Source organism: Lithobates pipiens, unplaced genomic scaffold (genome assembly GCF_037356315.1).
Source record: "Lithobates pipiens isolate NorthernLeopardFrog02 unplaced genomic scaffold, aLitPip1_a1.2 Scaffold_28, whole genome shotgun sequence".
Lineage (NCBI taxonomy): Eukaryota > Metazoa > Chordata > Amphibia > Anura > Ranidae > Lithobates > Lithobates pipiens.
Genome location: NW_027507789.1, coordinates 37,082,371 through 37,105,983, shown reverse-complemented (window position 1 = coordinate 37,105,983; position 23,613 = coordinate 37,082,371). Strand labels below are relative to the sequence as shown.

The 23,613-nt window shown below is 45.4% G+C and overlaps 1 pseudogene; it reads left to right on the top strand.

The window, feature by feature from the left end:
* The window catches only part of LOC143934786 (uncharacterized), a 114,368-nt pseudogene extending 91,091 nt beyond the window's left edge, over nt 1–23,277 (top strand).
* The last annotated feature ends 336 nt before the right edge of the window (nt 23,278–23,613 follow it).

Here is a 23,613-nt window from a genome sequence, read left to right as displayed (position 1 = left end):
ACCGTGACGTGGCTCTGCAGCTTGCGCATGTATTTGCAAATGTGTGCAAACAAAACCCCTGTTTTTAATGCAAATTGTTATACAGGATAATTTGGTTGTTTGCAGGCTGGTTTGTGAGTTGGGAAGGCCAGTTATAGGTGGGGCAGTGGCTATTTGTTTGTACTGAAGGCAAGGACAGCCTGTTTATCAGCAGGCCAATAAGGAGCTACAATAGTTGAGATGAGAGATAAACATGGAGTGAATTACCAGCTTAGAGGTATCAATGGTTAAGAAGAGACATCATTTTGGATATGTTATGGAGCTGAAGGTGACGAGATTTGAATAGACACTGGATGTAAGACCAAAAGGAGTGGTTTGAGTCTATGATTACATGAGGGAAGGAACTGAAAGTTGTGCTATGGATTTTGATGGAAAAGTCCATAGCTCCCAACTGTCCCTGATTTTGAGGGACTGTCCCTGATCTGGAGAACAGTTCCTCTGTCCCTCTTTCCTCCTTGTTTGTCCCTCATTTTGGTCTGATCTATATAGTTGTATATACAGTATAATGCACTTTTTATCTCTCAATAAGTGCTTCCCAGTGCTAAACCTTTCACCCAAATTCATAATTGCTGCAATTTGTACATTTTAAAAGCCAATATAAAGGAATAGTAGTGGTAAAAAAAAAGCCCTTGTGGATTGAATTAACCTTTATTTTTGGTTAATTCTCCTTTAACCAGTTCCCGACCAGAGCACGACGAAGTACGTCGACAGAATGGCACGGGCAGGCATATTGGCCTACATGTACGTCCAATATTCAATGCCGCCCTGCGCTCCCGCGCTGGTCGGGAACCCCGTGAGTCCGGTCGCAGGACCCGCGGACTCGATCGCCGCGGGCATCCCCGCGATCGTCTCACGGGACGGCTGAATGGAGGAAATGCCGTGTAAACAGCATTTCTCCATTCTGCCTAGCAACTAGTGACACTGATCTCTGCTCCATGTGATTAGAGCAGAGATCAGTGTTCACTAAATGAAAGCCCAAACCCCCCACAGTTAGTAACACACCCCTAGGAACACTTAACCCCTACACTGCCACCCACTGGTTAACCCCTTCACTGCCAGTCTCATTTACACAGGAATCACTGCATTTATATAGCAGTGATTACTGTATAAATGACAATGGTCCCAAAAATGTGTCAAAAATGTCCGATGGGTCCCCCACAATGTCGCAGTCACAATAAAAATCGCTGATCGCCTCCATTACTAGTAAAAAAAAAAAATATTAATAAAAATGCTATAAAACTATCCCTATTTTGTAAACGCTATAACTTTTGCGCAAACCAATCAATCGCTTATTGCGATTTTTTTTTTACCAAAAATATGTAGAAGAATACATATCGGCCTAAACTGAGGGAAAAAAAATTTTTTTGGGGGATATTTATTATAACAAGTAAAAAATAATGCGTTTTTTTCAAAATTGTCGCTCTATTTTTGTTTATAGGGCAAAAAATAAAAACCGCAGGGGTGATCAAATACCACCAAAAGAAAGCTCTATTTGTGGGAAAAAAAGGACGTCAATTTTGTTTGGGAGCCACGTCGCACGACCGCGCAATTGTCAGTTAAAGCGACGCAGTGCCGAATCGCAAAAAGTGGTCTGGTCTTTGACCAGCAAAATGGTCCGGTCTGAAAGTGGTTAAAGAGGTGCCGCAGGGGGTGTGTCCTGTGCTTACATATGTTTGCTAGTAGGTGTCCCTCTGTCCCTCATTCCTCTTCATTTTTCCCCCATTTCAGTCTGATCTATAAAGCTTTGTATATTAAATGTACTATTTTTTTTAAAGTGTTTCCCAGTGCTAAACCTTTTCGTCCAATTTCTAAATTGCTGCATTTGTAAATTTCAAAAGCCAATATAAAAGATTTGAAGTGTTAAAAAAAAGCACTTGTGGGTTTAACCAATTATTCACCAATCATCTTTTTTTTTTTTATTTCCTTTAAGGGGGACATGGCAGGGGGTGTGTCCTATGCTTGCATACTTTTGCTATTAGATGTCCCTCATTCCCATCTCAGAAAGTTGGGAGGTATGAAAGTCTGGAGAGGGGGTTAATGGTGTGGAAAAGTTATAAACGCAGCTTTTTCGAGTATGTCCTTAGTCTGGTACACTTCAAAGTATGCACTGAATCCATGAATGTATTCTAATAATTGTATATATACTATATAAAGTGTGTGTATGTGTGTGTGTGTGTGTGTGTGTGTGTGTATATATATATATATGTATATGTATATGATATCAATATATATATCATATATTGATATCATATACATATATATCTATATATATTGCAAATGTACAAGCCCAAACATATATATATTTTTTTTATAATGTTTAACTTGGTGAAAAAATTTAAAAATATTTTGCGTTCCTTGTTTGTAGGTTGGGATTCATTCCCGTATATTCCACCCTCTTCCCCCTTTCTTGCCCATGTCCCAAGTTTCCTTTACAACTTCACCTCTTGCAAATTCTGATGTATATTTCTTTCATTAGGTGAATATCTGTTTGAAAAGTATCCTGTCTTTAGAAAAGAAATCTTTGCAAATTGCTCTTTAGGGCAGTGAAATCTTTTCATTACGAATATCTTCTCTTAGAACATTCACAGCAGGTTCTGCATCTATTCTTGATGTCTTTTACTGCGTTATGAACCCTGCAATGTCCTGTATCATTCCATCCATTAGTGTAACTGACGCTCCCTCCCTCCCTCCTCTGCGGTATTCAAATTAGTTCAGTGACAAGCATTGAAGGTCCTGCAGTCTTTCATTTACATACAGTATGTGCAATGCACAATTTAAATATGAACAGTTTGTATGCTTTATTGTCCAGATTGTGTCTTTTAAAATACCATAGCCGATTTCTGATGCCTAGTAGTTAAACACAAACAATATTGGATTTGACTTTATTCTTATTTTAATAGAGATTTGTGGGTTATTCTAAGAGGCATGCTCTCATACTGAAAGCTTGAACAGTCACTGCTCTGATTCTTGAGCTATTGATCCCTGTAGACGGCAGTTGGTAAAGTAAAACAAGAAAATGAATAAGAAGCCAAAAGCTCTACCTACTGACTAACCATAGAAATTGTGCCATTTTCCCACAAAATCCTGATGGAGCTGTAGACGGTTGATATGGGCGACTGCTGCGAGGATAACGACTTTGCACCACGTTGGGCACCAAATGTACCCAAGTCCTGGGCCTCTCCAAGCCTAATGATGACCCCCAGAGTTAGGGACAGCTGACATCCTTCTGTGTAAAGTGGGTTATGAGGCATGGTGGGTGTAAGGCAAGGTAGATTAATGAGCGCCAGACACTTCTTGAATGTAAAGAGTATTGTATCTTAAACAGAACTGTGGGAGAGAGAGTTAGGACCAGTACACCCTTTAGTAGTTGCAATGTTAATTTAGCAGACTCCGAGACTTCTATAGGTAGACAGGCACGCAGGAAAAGGAATACAGCACCACACCACATCTGCGTGAGTAGGCCTGCTGTCTCCTATGGCAGCAATCTTGAAACAGTTTCTAACAAAAGTTATAATGAACTTATTCACTTTGACAATCTCCTATTGTAGATCTTCACTCAACTGAGCTCCAGTCTTTCACTAGACTTGCCAATCCACTGCCACTGGGTTCCCTGAGCTCTTCCAATCTTCTCACTCTCTCTGTATCTTCCTCAAGCATCACCCCCTGCATCCTTGCTGGGTCCCTACCTTGGCACTCACAGATACTCCTCAAGCGTCATCCCACTAGCCTGCTTGATCCCTGGCTTGACACACGATATTGCTCTGCAAGCATCACCTCCACTGGCTGGGTTCCTGGTTTGACATCTGCTGAAGTTTCCCAATTCTTCACCGTTCCCGGTTGGTGAGAATTCTGCTCTGGTACTTACTTCAGCTACTCACAGCGGCCCCTGGTATTAAGGTGGTTGGTCCCTTAGTGGTGACAGCTTCCCCTCTACCTCTCACCATGACAGGTTCTCCAGCTAGCAGAACCGTCACTTCTGGTTAGACCTCAGGCCACAGTCCCAACCCCAAGCTGCTCTCTTGCTTCTAGATAGCCCCGCAGACAGCCTAGCAGCCAGATGTTCCTGGGATAGGCCTCAGGCTCTGGCCTAGCAGCCGGGGCAGCACAACACACGTTCACCCAGACAGCCGTCCAGGTGGCACCAAACCTCGATTTCCTGACCTCACCCAAATAAATAGCCTCTCCCAGCAGGCCAAGGGACTCCTGCCTATTGGCTGAGACACCCCATTAATTTCTAATCCGTCCTTGCAATGCCCTTGTCTTATTTAATCCCACAGATGCCTGGCCATCTAGTGGCAGTAGAGAGAAGTGCATTAACTCCAGAATTAGGGTGAAATCAATTGACCTATCAATTGGCCAAGGCAACTATCTCTTGGCAAAAACATTTTCTAGGAACCCTGCCAAAACATCAGGGTACTACAGAAATATAACATTTAACACTTTATTACTTAATGTAATGTAGTTAGGGCTTGTGTAGACAAATCCATCATTCTACATTTGACTCCCGTTTTAAGAATATGGGTAGGGCTGAGTTTTCCCTACTGCATTTAAGTAACATGTACAGGTCTTGTCCCTATCCCATAAATCATACGACAGCATACTTGCCAACAGTCCAGATTTTCCCGGGACAATCCTGATTTTTGGACCCTCATCCCAATCTGAGGCCGTCCCAATCAAAATCCCGGGATTTTGCTTTTGTACCGGGAATCTGGACTATTTTTGGCACTAAAAGCAGCTTCTGGCTCCGAAAAGATGGCCACCGCAGTGAGATCTTTCCCCGTGTGTTCAGTGGAGAGGGAAGGGGCCTCCGATCCATGCAGCCAATCAGCTTCTCTCTTCAGTGTACAAGTAGACAATTTGCTTGTACACTGAAGCTGGTTAGCTGCACGGATTGGATAGACGTCCCCTCTCCACTAAATACATGGGGAAAGAGGCCTGCAAATGGAGCTGCCGCCAACCCCCCGCTCCGTGGTCTGCTGCCAGCAAGAGGCAGAGCCAAGGGACTCCACTGGTGACACCTGATGTATGGAGGGACTCCACTGCCTGGGGACACCTTATGTAAGGAGGGACTCCGCTGCCTGGGGACAACTGATGTAAGGAGGGACTCCACTGCCTGAAGACACCTGATGTAAGGAGGGACTCTTCTACCTGGGGACATCTGATGTAAGGAGGGACTACGCTGGGAACATTTCATGTAAGGAGGGACTCCACCACCTGGGGACACCTTAAGTAAGGAGGGACTCCGCTGGGGGCACCTGATGTAAGGAGGGACTCCTCTGGGGACCCCTGACGTAAGGAGGAACGCCACTGCCTGGGGCCACCTGATGTAAGGAGGGACTCCACTGCCTGGGGCAACTTTATGTTAGGAGGGACTCCGCTGGGGCAACTTTATGTAAGGAGGGGCTTCGCTGGGGGCACCTGATGTAAGGAGGGACTCCGCTGGGGCACCAGATGTAAGGAGGGACTCTGCTGGGAATGCCTGGTGTAAGGAGGGACTCTGCTGGGGATACCTAATGGTATCTGGTGGCAGGCGATGGTGGCAAGTGACACATTCAGGGCTCCCACTAATTCGGCATTATGGTGAGTTGAACAATTTCATTTTATATTACAATGTAATAATAGAAATAATGCGCTTCAACCATCCTGACACCATAACAACCATGGTGCCACAATAATTGAAGCGCTAACACCAGGTGTTTGAAGTATCTTCGTGTGTTGAGTGTTACATTTTCTGGAATACACATATTTCTATTGTAGTGTAGGATCTGGGCCTGCTGTCACACCTTCCGTTCCTTTACTTCCTTCTCTCACTTTCCTTCCCTATTTCTTTCTCCCTCCATCCCTCGTTCATCTCAGATTCGAACTACACCCCTTTGAGCCACACCCCCTTAAGCCACGCCCAATGTTATGTTTAAACCATGTCCATTTTTGCCACAGCACGCTTTTCCTTCCCCTCCTGCACCACATCTAAAAATGAATGCCCACCCCCTAATTATAATAAGGCTCCGCCTACAGACAAAGAAGTGTCCCTATACATTTTTTTACAATGTTGCCAACTATGTGACAGGACAATAAAAGAAGAAGCAGCAGACTGATGAGCTCAGCTCTCTGGTCTGGTTACTTCTGCTACTTCTCCTTCTTGCAATCTGAGCTCTGCTGTAAAGTTCATTGCAAGAAGTTAGTACCAAGTCAAATACAGGTATGTCCCCTGCTTGCATTTAAAATAAAGTTATTGATGTATTGACGAATACAGATTAATGCATTAATCTGTGTCTTTTATATCTGCCCAGAATTCAGATTTAATCATAACCAGTATGACCACTTCAGACAATGTTACATAGCATAGTTGCCAACATTGTAAAAAAATGTATGGGGAAACTTTTTTGGCTGTAGGCAGAGTCTTATTATAATTAGGGGTGGGGCATGAGTTTGTAGGCGGGACACAGCAAAAAAATAAAAATGCGGCACGCGTAGCGCACTGTGCGAATAATGGGCGTAGTTTACATTAAATAGTGGGTGTGGCGTATATGGGCGTGGTTCAAATGGGGGTGTAGTTAGAGTCTGAGATTAATGAGAGATAGGGAAAGAAAGGGGAAAAGAGGGAGGGAGAGAGAAGGAAGGAAAGAAGGAGGGAAGGAGAGAGAAGGAAGGAAAGATGGATGGAGGGACAGCAGGCCCAGATCCTACACCCCAATCGAAATGTGTATTCCAGAGTTTAACAAATCAGCAGATAAAGATACTCCAAACACCTGGTGTTAGCGCTTCAATCATCCCAGCACCATGGTTGTTGTGGTGTCTGGATGATTGAAGTGCATTATTACTATTATTACATTGTAATTCACCATAATCCAGAATCAGTGGGACCCCTGAGAGTCTCACCTGCCACGTCGCCTGCCACCAGATGCCATCAGGTGCCCCCAGCAAAGTCTGTCCTTGCATCAGGTGCCCCCAGAAGAGTCTTTCCTTACATCAGGTGCCCCCAGCAGAGTGCATCCTTACATCAGGTGCCCCCAACAGATTCCGTCCTTACATCAGGTGCCCCCTGAAGCAGAGGCCCTCCTTACAGATCTGTGTCCCTGGCAGCGGAGCCCCTCCTTACATCTGGTGTCCCCAGCAGCGGAGCCCTCCTTTACATCTGGTGTCCCCAGCAGCGGAGCCCTCCTTTACATCTGGTGTCCCCAGTAGTGGAGCCCTCCTTTACATCTGGTGTCCCCCAGCAGCGGAGCCCTCCTTTACATCTGTGTCCCCGGCACTGGAACCCTCATTTACATCTGGTGTCCCCAACAGCGGAGCCCTCCCTTACATCTGGTGTCCCTAGCAGCGGAGCCCTCCTTTACATCTGGTGTCCCCCAGCAGCGGAGCCCTCCTTACAGATCTGTGTCCCCCAGCAACAGAGCCCTCCTTACTTCAGTGTCCCCAGCAGCTGGCAGCAGCGGAGCCCTCCTTAGAGAGCGATCTGTGTCACCAAGCAACAGAGCCCTCCTTACTTCAGTGTACCTGGCAGCAGCAGCGGAGCCCTCCTTACAGAGCGATCTGTGTTCCCCAGCAGCGTGGCAGCTACAGTTCCCGGCTTTCTCGTGTGTGTTCAGTGGAGAGGGCAGAAGCTAATTGCGTACCCCTCCTCTCTCCACTGAACACAAGGGGAAATAATCCTCGTGGGCAGCGGCCATTTTTTTTAGCCCGCCGGTCGTTTTTTCCTAAAACATTCCTGATTTTCCTGGGACAAAGGCAAAATCCCGGGAAATGAATTGGGGCAAGCTCCGATCGGAACAAAGGTCCTAAAAGCGGTTTTGTTCTTGGAAAATTGGGACTGTTGGCAAGTATAGTACTTTAAGTAAGCAGCCAGTAGAGACATTGGCAGGGTCTCTAATGAGTGGTAGCATCAGCCTTCCTGTATCAGGCCTGGCCCTACCAATTCAACAGAGGGGCCCAAAGGCAGAGAAGGGATTGCCTACTTCTGGTAACAGCAGAGTATTACTACCCTCTAGAGCAATTTGAAAAAAACTTCCCCAGGCCCTATTTTTTCAGCAGTGGGCCAAGGGTGGAAAAGAATTTTCAGGTGCAGACTGAGTAAGTCCTGGGCTCTTCTATATCAATGCACTGGGAAATGCAGTACACCCAAAAATCATTAAATAGTCCCCCTTCTGCCCTTGGCTCCCTGCTGAACAAATGGGAACTGGGGACTTTTTTTAAACTGTACTAGAGTGCGGTATTACTCCACTGGTGCTCAGAAGTTGGCAGTCCCCTCTCTGCCCATCATTAAGCAATGTGTCAGAGCCTGGAGCTGAGTGCCAGGATCAATATGTCGATGTGATGGCTGTTCCAGTGGAAATATACTTTACTGGGGGCACTATTGTTATGAATTAGTGTACACTTGTGTCACCCTCTCAAGAATAAATTGCTTTTTGAAGGGCGTTTGACTGGCAACGAGAAAGCGTTATATTACCTCCTCCCTGCCTGATTTATCCCTAAAAACCTGCACCACTACATTGTTACTGTGTGCATTGTATATGATTGCAGAGTACGACAAGGGGGATTAACTTTGCCGTGCCACGATGGAAAGCATTGTTGCCACCACATGTGTATACCTCCATCCTCTGCCTTTGTAGTTTTTGCTTAAGCGTTACCCACCCTTGCACCCTGTACATTACATATAGTTAAATAGTTAGCCAGATTGAAAAAAGACTCAAGTCCATCTAGGTCAACTAATAGAAAAATATAAAACCTCTACATACATAATCCTATGCCTACAGTTGATCCAGAGGAAAGCAAAAAAGAACATGATGGGGGGTTTGGGGGAGTCCTTCCTGATCATTAGGCAATCAGATATTCCGTGGATCAACTATCCCTAGTGTTATTACCTATAAATGTTAATATCTAGTTTTATTTTGTGCATTTAGGAATATGTAATGTAAGAGTTAGATACTCTTGACCCATGCACTCATGTTACTCGTCGTGACCCCTGATCTATGTATATTACCCACTCCTGACCCCTGCACTATGTACATTACAAATTCTTGATCCCTGCACTCTATGTGCTACCCATTCCTGACCCCTAAAATATTTACATTACCTACTCCTGACCCCTGTGCTGTGTACATTACATACTCCTGACCCCTAAAACATGTTCATTACCCACTCCTAACCCCTGCATACTGTACAGTATTTACTCCTGATATCTGTACTCTGTACATTATCCACTCTTGTCTCCCGAACTCCATGCATTGCCCATTCCTGATGCCTGAACAATGTACATTACCCATCCCTGACTCCTGCACATTGCACAGAACATACTCCAGAAAGCTGCACTCTGTACCTTACATATCCCTGAAACCTGCATCTTGTACATTATATATACCTGATTCCTGCTCTCTGTATGCTATATACTCCAGATACCTGCACTCTGTACCTTACATATTCCTGAAACATTATATACACCTAATTCATGCACTCTGTATGTTATATACTTCGGATACCTGCACTCTGTATGTTATATACTTTTGACCCCATGCTGTGTACAAGTTTCAATTCCCTCCCACTGATAGCGCAATTTTGTCACAGCCAAACTATTCTGGTAACAGTGCACAGTACACAATGACCACTTTGTCATTCAGGGGTGCTGTAGGCCTCTTGGTAGCCTCTCCTGGCTTTTTTTTATCCAGTTTGGAGCACCATCCTGATCCAGAGAGGGTCTGTGTTGTACCAAATACCTTCTACTTCCTAATAATAGACTTCACTATACTTCTAGGCATATATAAAGCCTTTGAAATGTTTGTGTCCATCTCCTGACTTGTGCCTGTCCACAACTTTTGCCAGTGCCTTGCCAGCCATAGTTGATTGTTTGCTTCAGTTACACTACCAGGGACCGAAATGCTCCAGGAACACTTTTTTCATGCTGAGCTAATCAAAATGACCACAGCTGATCACAGATGAAAGTGAAATGGCTTTATGTGCCATTGAGAAGGTGATTAGTTACACCTGATTGAGTTTACAAGTCATTTTTCGGAGGGGGGCGGGGGGGGGTGATCCTTTTTCCAACTTCTGTTTTTGAACTTTTTTACTTTTATACAGTTGGATAAAACCAAAACTGTGTCTGTCTTCATGTCATGCTGCAAAGCAACAAAATGTGATTATTTTAAAGGGAGGTGATTCTTTTCTATACCCACTGTATATGTTATCAACCCTCCAAATTATGTACCTAGGATGGATTATTGCTTGGGTTAGAAAATGGCAACTGAATGCAACTGCTTTTTTGGACAACACATAAAGATTTTTTTTCTTTTGCAATTTTTTCTACAAATCTGGCCCAAAAGGTTTGGATTACCTTTATTATATCCAATACCTCTATATAAAAAAAAAAAAAAACATTTCACAGGTTTAATACGCTTCCAATAATAAGAGCTCTGTTGGATGACTGCAGCACTAGGAGTTAATACCTTTTAATAAAGCCTTTTGAGCCTCTAATGAAACTTTTTTTATTTGATTAAAAACGTGATTTCTCCTGTGTCGGGAGCAGAGTGGTGTTGCCCCTTATGAAAGAGTCCGCTGGAAAATTGGAAAATATTTCTGAATCAGCCATGAATACAGAAGAGAGAATGAGAGGTGCAACTGAAGAACTGGTATAAATACATACAGACAAGGTCATTGAAAAGTTGCAGTATATCTTATGCCCATTTTAAGCCCTTTATATCTATTTCATCTGTGGTGCGCACACAAAAGGCTCTTCAGCAGAAGATTGAATGCAATGAATAATTAGCAGGGGGGGTTTAAAGTAACAGTGTCAGTTTTTAACCTTTTTTTTATCTTTTTATTTTTATTTTATAAATGTATGGTTATTTTACCCTACATACATATACCCTGCCTATTTTCAGTCTGTATATGTTATTATGCAACCTTGTAGGGGCCAATTCACACTTATGAGTTGCAGTAGTGGGCATTCTGACAGGCCCAACCAGGAAAGGGGCTTTTGGAGAGGACTAGGGGAAAGCCTCCTACCCAGTGATTATGGCCCATGGAAAGAACAGATCATTCTCCAATGATGGACAACAATGTGATGAACGCTGAGAGCGAGGCTTAGATTAAGGAATAAGGACAATAAAGTTTCCCTTCTGGAGTGGATGGAAAGGTGTGATATTAATCTTGTACAGGTTATTGGTCAATAAAATAAAAAATACGGTGGCCCTCCTGTAGACTGAGTTGGAGAGGCTCCTTCACTTGGGACAAAAATATTTATCAATAATAAGCCTCAGGGAATGTATGAAGATAAATTAATTCCACCTTTTCAGACTGCTGGAGCATAATTATAAAAGTAAATATTACCCAAAACATCACACAATGGTTTGTAATGAGGTAGAGTTGACACAAGGCTATTCCCATCATAGGAACCTCCAAGAGTTAGCCAAATTAGCCAGCAGACGGAAACAATAGGTGACTCAATTAGAGATCTACCTGGGAGAGACCTACTTAACAATAAACACATGACAAACCGTGATCCCATCCAACCTTAAGCCCCATACACACTATCAGTTTTTCCTGCAGATTTACCAAAACCGTATAGTGCAAGGGCCTGCCTGATTGTATACAAATTGAAACTCCTAAGGCTTGACCTCATATCATATGGTTTTGGTCAATCTGAAGGAAAAACTCAGCAGAAAAACTGATAGTGTGTATGGGGCTTAAGGTTGGTTGGGATCACGGTTTGTCATGTGTTTATTGTTAAGTAGGCCTCTCCCCAGTAGGTCTCTAATTGAGTCACCTATTGTTTCTGTCTGCTGGCTAATTTGGCTAACTCTTGGAGGTTACTATGATAGGAATAGCCTCTTGTCAACTCTACCTCATTACAAACCATTGTGTGATGTTTTGGGTAATATTTGCTTTTATAATTCATGTGGTGACTGACCTACTTTTGAAGTGTATAAAAACCTCTATTTCTGTTCAATAAATAGCTATTCCTTTGGTTCTACCTCAACATCTTGTCTGTGTATTATGTTTGAGATAAAAGGGCTGGCATTAGCTCTCGATCTGCCAGGAAGGGTTTGGAAAACAGGAGGCACTGTTTTGCGGAAGCACCTAAGCGGGGTGCCAAGCATTCTGTCACAGGCACACTGTGGTGCATTGTCATGCCATTAATTTTGAATCGCACCATAGCACACTTAAACAGTAGCAGGCAATGGATCTACATTGGTGTGTTGTGCAAGAAAAAATAGGTCATGTCCATTTTTGACTGTGTTGTGGTACTCTGACAATCTATTCAAAATGATTGGGCTCCTTTAAAGCAATGCACGTTCATTAATGCATTATATTGCAGCACTGAATGTGAATGGATACCTAGATCCTTTCAGAGATGTGTGTTGCGTTTGTTAAAAATATGATTTTTTTATATTAATCAGACATGACATATGAATGGGCACACATTACACAAAAGTGGTTGCTCAGAGATACTGTCAGGTTTTTTGGCTTGAGTAGATTTCTCAAAGAAATGCTGCTAGACAATGGGTACGTACAATCCATTGTTGTATTACAGTGTGAATAGGCTATTGTCTCTGTAGCTACAGTCAACAAGTAAGAGATTTACTTGTTTGATATTCTTTCAGCTCTCAAACTGAAAGAATGACTGTTAGATTACTGGCAGGTTTGGTTTGAGTAGACAATGGGTAGATAGTATTGTCGTATTCAACTGACAGTTTTCAACAGTCCATTGTTTCTACAGCTACAGCAAACAGGTAATACATAAAAGGGGGATTCAGGCATAAGCTAGGACACACATCATCATCATCATGCTGTAATATCAGAACACACATCATGTTGCTGTAAGATCAGAAGAAGCCACTCATGATTAGGGATGACCGAACAGTTTGCCCGGCGGTCGGTTCGCAGCGAATTTCGTCTGTTTCGCAGTCCGCCCGATCGGCGGACTATTGCCGCTGTTCGCCCGGCGGACTTACGTGTTTACTGTGTAAAAAAACTTTGACCTATGATGACACATCCATCATGTGGTACAGGACAGCCAATTGAGACATTACAGCACATGGACACTTGGACATTCCCCCTAACTTATAAATAGACCCGATCCGGCGGCCATTTTACATTCTTTCTACTGTCACTATAGGGAGAGGTTGCTGTGTGGAGCAGGGAGAGACTGCAGTGACCCAAATCGCTAGCTATTAGGTCCACAAAAGTTCTTTTAAAGACTGGTATGGTATAGGTGTAGTTCAGGATATAGGTTTGAGGCACTGCTATTCAAGTCATTGTTGCAGCAGATTGTCTTTTCTCAGTGCAGATAGGGACAGATAGGATGCTGTGTGTTGCAGAGAGGGACAGTAAGTTTAATCATTAGCTGTTACTATTAGGTCCACAAAGGTCCTTTTCAGGACTGGTATGGTGTAGTAGTACAGGATATAGTTTTGAGTGCTATTCAAGTTATTGTTGCAGCAGCCTTTGTTTTGTCAGTTTAAATAGGGACAGACAGGAAGCTGTGCGTGGCAATGAGGGACAGTCAGTTTAATCATTAGCTGTTACTATTAGGTCCACAAAGGTCCTTTTCAGGACTGGTATGGTAATAGGGTTGTACACGTATAATATTCTTTCTTCCAAATATAGAAAGAATATTATACTTGACTGCTGCCCTTCTGCTGCAGTAGTCCTTTATGAGTATAGGGACTGAGGTACAGTCTGCTAATCACAGCCTACTAGTTCCACAAAGGTCCTTCTAAGGACTGGTAAGGTATAGCGTACTAGAGTATATAGGGTTGAGTGAGGTACAGTCTGCTAATCCTTAAGGACTGGCATAGGTCCACAATATATAGGGTTGAGGTGCACTACTGCTGACTGCTGCCCTATTCTGCAGCAGTCCTTTATCAGTATAGGGACTGAGGTACAGTCTGCTAATCACAACCTACTAGTTCCACAAAGGTCCTTCTAAGGACTGGTAAGGTATAGTGTACTACAGTATATAGGGTTGAGTGAGGTACAGTCTGCTAATCACAACCTACCAGTTCCACAAAGGTCCTTCTAAGGACTGGTAAGGTATAGTGTACTACAGTATATAGGATTGAGTGAGGTACAGTCTGCTAATCCTTAAGGACTGGTATAGGTCCACAATATATAGGGTTGAGGTGCACTACTGCTGACTGCTGCCCTATTCTGCAGCAGTCCTTTATCAGTATAGGGACTGAGGTACAGTCTGCTAATCACAACCTACTAGTTCCACAAAGGTCCTTCTAAGGACTGGTAAGGTATAGTGTACTACAGTATATAGGGTTGAGTGAGGTACAGTCTGCTAATCCTTAAGGACTGGTATAGGTCCACAATATATAGGGTTGAGGTGCACTACTGCTGACTGCTGCCCTATTCTGCAGCAGTCCTTTATCAGTATAGGGACTGAGGTACAGTCTGCTAATCACAACCTACTAGTTCCAAAAAGGTCCTTCTAAGGACTGGTAAGGTATAGTGTACTACAGCATATAGGGTTGAGTGAGGTACAGTCTGCTAATCCTTAAGGACTGGTATAGGTCCACAATATATAGGGTTGAGGTGCACTACTGCTGACTGCTGCCCTATTCTGCAGCAGTCCTTTATCAGTATAGGGACTGAGGTACAGTCTGCTAATCACAACCTACTAGTTCCACAAAGGTCCTTCTAAGGACTGGTAAGGTATAGCGTACTAGAGTATATAGAGTTGAGTGAGGTACAGTCTGCTAATCACAACCTACTAGTTCCACAAAGGTCCTTATAAGGACTGGTAAGGGTGTACTATTTGGTGTGCAGTATATAGTTGTGTAATACACGTATAAAATACTTGCACATATAAAAAGCATAATATAGTGCGTTTCCACTGTGCAGCGTTGTGACTGCTCAGCGGTTCTGCAGTGATATTACAAAGAGTGACAAACGCAATCCAAAAAAAAAAAAGTATTGTAACTGGTGTGATAGACCAGTGGCCCTCAAAAACAACAGATTGAAGTGGGGTGTTATATACCTTCTTCCACAGTTTTGTCACAGGGTCATTTAAAAAATGACAGGCAGAGGAAGAGGCAGGCCCTTCCGCAGGGGTGGTAGGGGTAGGGCAGGAGCAACAGGCTTGAGCCAAAGTGGTAAATTGCAGAAGGTGCGTGCGATTACTTTAAAGGAAGCACCAGAATTGGTTAAGTGGCTCACTCAGCCTTACTCTTCTGCACCCTCCTCATCCTCTCGATCTGCACCCTCTTCTTCACTCTCTGCTATGTGCACCCCCAAAGACACTACCACCAACAACACCACCACCACCACATACCTTCCGCTTGAGTCACAGGAATTATTTTCCGATCCATATCAAGACATTTCTGATGCGCAGCCACTCTTGGCATTGAATCAGGAAGAGGAGGTAGCAACAACCGCCACTCAGCAGTCTGACGACAGTACCCAGATCAGCCCAAGGAGGAGGTTGGTCCCCGGTGTTGCTGCCTACTCCGAGATCTCTACTTATAGCGGTGGGCTGACATTGATGATGACTTGTCTAGTGATGTGACGTGGGTGCCCACAAGAGAGGAAGAGGAGAGGAGTTCAGAGGGAGATATGGACCATCAGATAGGGAGGAGAAGCAGGAATAACTTACATTGCACATGAGGGACAAAGCAGACTGCTAATGTATCAGGAGCGAGTCATCGATCATGTACGGTCACATCTGGCGCTCCCAGGACGCCGGCACATGGCTCCTGAGTGTGGGCTTTTTTTAACGTGTCCGCTGCTGAAAATACTGTTGCCATCTGCAATCTTTGCAGTCAACGCATTAGTCGCAGTAAGCCCAACACTCACCTAGGGACAACCGCCTTAAGAAGGCACATGAGCAGCCATCACCGAGCCCAGTGGGAGCAACGGAACACACAAAGCCACACTCCAGGCTCTCACCGTCCAGCCTCGTCTTCTACTTCTCCTCTCTCCTCACAATTGTCCTCCACTCCACCTTCCATCACGCCAAGCTCACGTTTTTCTGCAAAAAGGCAGTCTTCCGTGGACCTAATGTTCGAGCGTAAAAAAATGATGACGCTGGATAACCCTCTTGCCCAACGGTTGACGGCTGCCTTGTCAGAACTGATAGCCCGCCAACTACTGCCATATAAACTGGTGGACTCGGAGGCTTTTCGAAAATTTGTGGCCATTGGAACACCACAATGGAAGGTCACAGGAAGGAAGTATTTCTCAGAGAAGGGCATCCCAGAGCTATATGGCCATGTTCAGCGGCAAAAGTGAATGTATCTCTGGCACACAGTGTCGTGCCAAGATACATCTGACCACAGACATGTGGTCTAGCAAACACGGGCAGGGAAGGTATATCACTTTTACTGCCCACTGGGTGAACCTTCTGACGGCCGTCAAGCATGTAACCCGTGGCACCCATGTAGATTTGGTTTTACCGCCACGGATTGCATGCAGGCCTGGCTCTTCTTCTCCTCCTCCTCCATCCTCCTCCCTCTCCTCCTCGGCTGACTCCTCCTTTTCCGCTGCTAGCGTCTCTTCCACTGCACGGCCCAAGCTCCCCAGAACCTATTTGACATGTCAGGTGAGATGTTGCCATGCCGCGCTGTGTCGGTTGTGCCTGGAAGCCAAGAGCCACACTGGCCCGGCACTCCTTTCAGCTTTGCGTTCACAGGCAGATCAGTGGCTAACACCGCTCAATTTGACAGTTGGTAAAGTGGTGTGTGACAACGGTGCCAATCTGCTTAGCGCATTGAAACAGGGCAAAATTACGCACGTGCCATGCATGGCACACCTCTTAAACTTGGTCGTGCAGCGATTCGTTGTCAAATACCCTGGGGTCCAGGACATCTTGCGGCAGGCAAGGAAAATCTCGGCCCATTTCAGAAGATCTTATACGGCTATGGCTCGCCTTGCTGACATTCAGCAGCGACACAATCTGCCGGTCAGACGTCTTATTTGCGATTGCCCGACGCGATGGAACTCAACCTTCTATATGCTTGATAGGCTGCTCCAGCAGAAACATGCAGTTAACGTCTACCTGTATGAACTCTGCGGCAGAACAGGTTCTGGGGAGCTGGGGCTTTTTTTCACCGCGCCAGTGGCTGCTCATGCGCGATGCATGAAGACTTCTGCGGCAATTTGAGGAGATCACCAAACTGGTCAGTCGCAGCCATCAGTGACATGGCACCTTATGCCTTCTTTATGGAGCGTGCATTGCGTCGTGTCATTGATCAAGCTGTGGAGGAGCAGGAGTGGGAAGATGAGGAAGTCGCAATGCTGGATGAATTCCCAGGGGGGGGTTACTCTATCTGAGACAAGTGAACAACAGGAGTCTGAAGAGGAGTCAGAGGAGGATGGTGCCGGGGCGGATGAGGAGGAGCAAGAAGAGCATACTTTAAACCTTTCTGGGATCCCTGTTGTTGTGCGTGGATGGGGAGAGGAGAATGAAGAGGACGACATTATCCTGGATGATGAGCAGGAGCCAGGCCACCACACCGCTTCCAGTTTAGTGCAAATGGGGGCCTTCATGCTCCAGTGTTTTAATAGGGACCCCCGTATAAAAAGCATAAGGGTCAAGGACCAGTACTGGGTGGCAACGTACTTAGACCCCCGGTACAAACACAAAGTGGAGGAAATGTTACCGCCGTCACAGAGGGCTGTCAGAATGGAGCACTTCCAGGCCTTGCTTCGAGAAATGCTGCATTCTGCTTTTGCGTGCGCTGGCAGAGGAGCAATTCCCACTCCCAGAGAAGGAGTTGCGGGTACCAATCCAACAGCGCCTGCAAGAAGAGGCCGGTTTGAAGAAGTGTTGGTGACTTCTGATATGAGGTCATTCTTTCAGCCGACCCATCGACAGGTGTCATCCGGATCCAGCATCAGGGAACGCCTAGACCGTCAGATGTCCGACTACATCGGGTTAACGGCCGATGTGGACGCTCTGAGGAGGGATGAACCCCTGGACTATTGGGTGGGCAGGCTTGACCTCTGGCCAGAGCTTGCCCAATTTGCAATCAAACTGTTGGCTTGCCCCTTGTCCAGTGTCCTGTCCGAAAGGACGTTCAGCGCAGCAGGGGGGATCGTGACCGATAAGCGTACTCGCCTAGCTCACGACAGTGTTAACTACCTCACATTTCTTAAAATGAATGAGGCATGGATCTCGGAGGAATTCAACACATGTGACCAGTAGACCATCTATATGTCTATAAACTATTTTTTTAATCGAGCACAGAGACGTTCTTTCTTCATTTGGCTCACTTCCTTGTACAAAAAAAAGCACACCGTACTATATGCCCGTACCCTCCTGTTTGAAGAGGTTGAGCGGTGTCATATTTCTCCTGGGGCTGCTTATTATGAGGGGCTCCCACCATCCCTGTGCTGTGCTGACTTCCTCCTGGGGCTGCTTATTATGAGGGGCTCCCACCATCCCTGTGCTGTGCTGACTTCCTCCTGGGGCTGTACCTCTGCTGTGCATATTATGAGGGGCTCCCACCATCCCTGTGCTATGCTCATTATGAGGGGCTCTCACCATCCCTGTGCTGTGCTGACTTCCTCCTGGGGCTGCTTATTATGAGGGGCCCCCACCATCCCTGTGCTCACTTCCTCCTGGGGCTGTACCTCTGCTGTGCATATTATGAGGGGCTCCCACCATCCCTGGGCTATGCTCATTGTGAGGGACTCCCACCATCCCTGTGCTATGCTCATGAGGGGCTCCCACCATCTCTGTGCTGTGCTGACTTCCTCCTGGGGCTGCTTATTATGAGGGGCTCCCACCATTCCTGTGCCGATTTCCTCCTGGGGCTGCTTATTATGAGGGGCTCCCACCATCCCTGTGCTGACCTCCTCCTGGGGCTCTACCTCTGCTGTGCATATTATGAGGGGCTCCCACCATCCCTGTGCTATGCTCATTATGAGGGGCTCCACCATCCCTGTGCTATGCTCATTATGAGGGGCTCCCACCATCCCTGTGCTGTGCTGACTTCCTCCTGGGGCTGCTTATTATGAGGGGCTCCCACCATCCCTGTGCTGTGCTGACTTCCTCCTGGGGCTGTACCTCTGCTGTGCATATTATGAGGGGCTCCCACCATCCCTGTGCTATGCTCATTATGAGGGGCTCCCACCATCCCTGTGCTATGCTCATTATGAGGGGCTCCCACCATCCCTGTGCTGTGCTGACTTCCTCCTGGGGCTGCTTATTATGTGGGGCTCCCACCATCCCTGTGCTATGCCGACTTACTCCTGGGGCTGTACCTCTGCTGTGCATATTATGAGGGGCTCCCACCATCCCTGTGCTGACTTCCTCCTGGGGCTGCTTATTATGAGGGGCTCCCACCATCCCTGTGCTATGCTGACTTACTCCTGGGGCTGTACCTCTGCTGTGCATATTATGAGGGGCTCCCACCATCCATGTGCTATGCTCATTATGAGGGGCTCCCACCATCCCTGTGCTATGCTGACTTCCTCCTGGGGCTGCTTACGGTGCAGGTGTCAGTGCTGTATATAACGGTGCTGGTGTCAGTGCTGTATATCATGCTGCTGATGTCAGTGCTCTCTATCACGGTGCTGGTGTCAGATCACTCTATCACGGTGCAGATGTCATTGCTGTATGTCACGCTGCTGATGTCAGTGCTCTCTATCACGGTGCTGGTGTCAGATCACTCTATCACGGTGCAGGTGTCATTGCTGTATGTCACGCTGCTGATGTCAGTGCTCTCTATCACGGTGCTGGTGTCAGATCACTCTATCACGGTGCAGGTGTCATTGCTGTATTTCACGCTGCTAATGTCAATGCTCTCTATCACGGTGCTGGTGTCAGATCACACTATCACGGAGCAGGTGTCATTGCTGTATGTCACGCTGCTGATGTCAGTGCTTTTTATCACAGTGCTGGTGTCAGATCACTCTATCACGGTGCAGATGTCATTGCTGTATGTCACGCTGCTGATGTCAGTGCTCTCTATCACGGTGCTGGTGTCAGATCACTCTATCACGGTGCAGGTGTCATTGCTGTATGTCACGCTGCTAATGTCAGTGCTCTCTATCACGGTGCTGGTGTCAGATCACTCTATCACGGTGCAGGTGTCATTGCTGTATGTCACGCTGCTGATGTCAGTGCTCTCTATCGCGGTGCTGGTGTCAGATCACTCTATCACGGTGCAGGTGTCATTGCTGTATGTCATGCTGCTGATGTCAGTGCTCTCTATCACGGTGCAGGTGTCATTGCTGTATGTCACGCTGCTGATGTCAGTGCTCTCTATCACGGTGCTGGTGTCAGATGACTCTATCACAGTGCAGGTGTCAGTGCTCTATATCACTGTGCTGGTGATCATCTCATGCACCCTCTTCTTTGCCTACCCTGACCTTCCCTCTCCTCCATTGCCTTCATGCGCTCCACAGTCCTGAATTGTCACAATTTCACATATAAAAAAAGAATGCTTGTACTTGTCGATCCCAGATTCACCTCATACATGTGTTATGTCATTGGCCATGTGGTGGGACTATGTGTGCACAGCTAGTAATTATTTTGTGGCTGCAAATATGACCTGTAGGTTTGTAAAGTTCGCCTCCCATTGAAGTCAATGGGGCCCGCCGCGAATGTTACGGTTCGCGAACTATCGGCCGCGTTCGCGGTTCGCAAAACGTCCCGTCGGAAGTTCGTCCATCACTACTCATGATAGAAGAACAGAGCCTGGTCTCCAAGAAGAATCTTTGCCAATGGAGATCACGAACATACAGAAACAGAAGATAAGTAACATTTAAATTTATTTGTAGTTATATACCATAGGCTGTTCTATTTTCTAGGAATTTTGCTTGTTATAGATATCTGTCAGTCTTGTATTGTATTCCCAATATTGTAATAGTTTCGTATGTACAGCATCTTTATATAGTAAAAGCACATTTACACACTGTAGAGGTCTCAGCTTCCTTGTAATACCACAGAGTAACCTTGCTAGATAGACGAAAGCAAAACAAGATGTAATGTTCCTTTCACATTTATGCATAGACAATAGGGCAGGTTTAAAAGAGGTCCTACCTTTGTAGGCCTGCCTATACACAAATGCAGGAAAGTGGAAGTGATTACCTAATGCTTTGTAGAACCTGTTTTAGATTCGGTGGGATGTTTACTGCAGGTTGCATGCTATAGGGTGCATTATAAGAAGAGGTTCTTATCTTTCCTCTTGGCTACCAACTGTTTTGTAGTAAGATAGCTATGCATACTAGCTCATTATGCCTTTGTCTAGCAGGATTTCTTTTGTCCTAGGGTTTACAACCACTTTAAATTACACACAGGTGGACTCTATGTAGTTAGGAATATCAGAGTAAAGGGGGCTGAATACAAATGCAAGCCACACTTTTCAGATATTTATTTGTAAAAAAAAAAAATTTAAAACGGTTTATCATTTTCCTTCCACTTCACAATTATGTGCCACTTTGTGTTGGTCTATCTCATAAAATCCCAATAAAAGATATTTATGTTTTTGGTTGTAACATGACAAAATGTCACAAAGGAGTGGCTACTGAACAACTCTGTGAATGTCCTTGAGTAGCCCAGCCAGAGCACAGACTTGAACCTGATTGAACATCTCTGAAAATGGCTGTGCACGGATGCTCCCTACCCAACCTGATAGAGCTTGAGAGGTCCTGCGAAGTAGAATGGGAGAAACCGCCTAAAAATAGGTGTGCTGAGCTTGTAGTATCATACTCAAAAAGACTCAAGGCTGTAATTGGTGCCAAAGGTTCTTCAACAAAGTATTGAGCAAAGGCTGGGTACATTGGATTTTTTTTCGTTTTTTATTATTTTGTAGCGGCCATAACCCGTTGCAGGGCAGCCTTGACTTTCATGGGCTTACCAGTTACCTTCTCTTGGCCTGCTCTTTCACTTCTAGGGGTTCCCAGGGTTAATACCCAATGACTTGAACACTGACACAGATGAAGTCCTCTTTAAAAGGTTTTATTTTGCAGTAAGAACTCTCAATTAACACAGTCTCTTAGGGAACAGAGGGCACAGGTGAAGAACTCAGGCACCTTGAATTGCAGGTGTAGTAAAGTCTCTATTTCCACCAAGAGAGTAGCCACTCGCAGCTGGGCACTTCAAGGCTGAACAGATCTCTAGCCAGAGATCATAGCAGTCAGCACGTTGACTCACACTTGAACAATCAACTAAGGGTGAATAGGGACCTTTTTCCTCCATACCTGGAATGTTTCCTGTCTCCTCAATGGTACTGGAAACGTGTGAATTCGTCAATGTCGTTCTCAACTCAGTAACCAGGCACTTCTCAGGATGCCACTTGCCGGCCCTCCTCTGAAGAGTCCTCCCCCCGTCACTTCCATGAGCTGCGGTGCCCTCCAAGCCGAGAGCACACCCGGACACTTTGAATCCTCCCTCAGTTACTGTGCCTCGGACTAGCAGGTTCTGAGACTCGGGAATGGACGGATCCCTACCCCAGACCAAGCAAATCTATCAGGGGCCACCTACAGGAACATGTTGTGGGTGTCGAACACTCCATGACCGGGACCCTTCACGGGGCTACCCCGGTCCTGGAACCAGACCAGACCACATGGGTCTCACGAACACCTCCGGAACCCCGAACACGTGACCCACACCCCCTTAAGTACCCCTTCCCAGACTCCTCAGCGGCCCTCTGCACTCCCACTGATTGGCTCAGAGAAGGCCGATACCTAAACATCCAACCAGACCTGGTTCTGGCCTGTCATGTGCACCTCACCGTTCACATGACCAGGCAGAACTTCCAAACTCAGCCTGGCCAGACTGGTGTTAAGGCCTACCTACACAATTAACCCTCAGAACCTTTATTGTTCTGAGGCCAAAAACTAAATTTACATGCGTGTGACATTTGATCCCAAAAGTCACCAGCTACAATTTAATCAAATTTTCAAGCAAACTTCTTTCACATTTTCATAATTAATTGTCAATAATTAATTGAATCCATTTTGGAATAAGGCTGTAGCATAACAAAATGAGGAAAAAGTCAAGTGCTGTGAATACTTTCCGGATGCACTGTAAATAAGTGGGATAGGTTTCTGCAGAACAATGGTCCACCCACTTTAATGGGTACAAACCCACTTTAATGGCTCTCTGATACTGTTTCATCATGCCTTTTTTATTTTCTATCAGCCTTGGCAGAGCTGAGGGCATATTGTGGGGAGAAATGTTACGAAGCGATGATTGTTTTTCAAATCATTAACACTAGTGAAACCGATTCAACATCCTTGTTGCGAGAAGAATTCTCTGAGGCAGAAGGTGCTATGAAGCCAACAAACTGAACATACTATCGCTAACAAATACAAAGAGCTGCAGCCTTTGCGGGCGAGATCCCAACAGAGTTGGAGCTTCACAGAACAATAGTGGTAACAAAGCATCGGGAGGGGTGAATTATGTCACCTATTGTTTTTCATCTATTAGAAGGAAAATGTAACTGTGAATGCACTTCACATTTAATTCTGTTTTATAATATAGAGTTCATGTAGTTCGCTCTTTTGACTATTTTTTTTATGTATTGTTCAGCAAAAGGATTCAAGATATTGAATTGTTATAACAGTATGCTTCAGAGAAGAAAACGAAATGCTTACCTTCAAATGGAAGTCTGCACAAAACTTTTT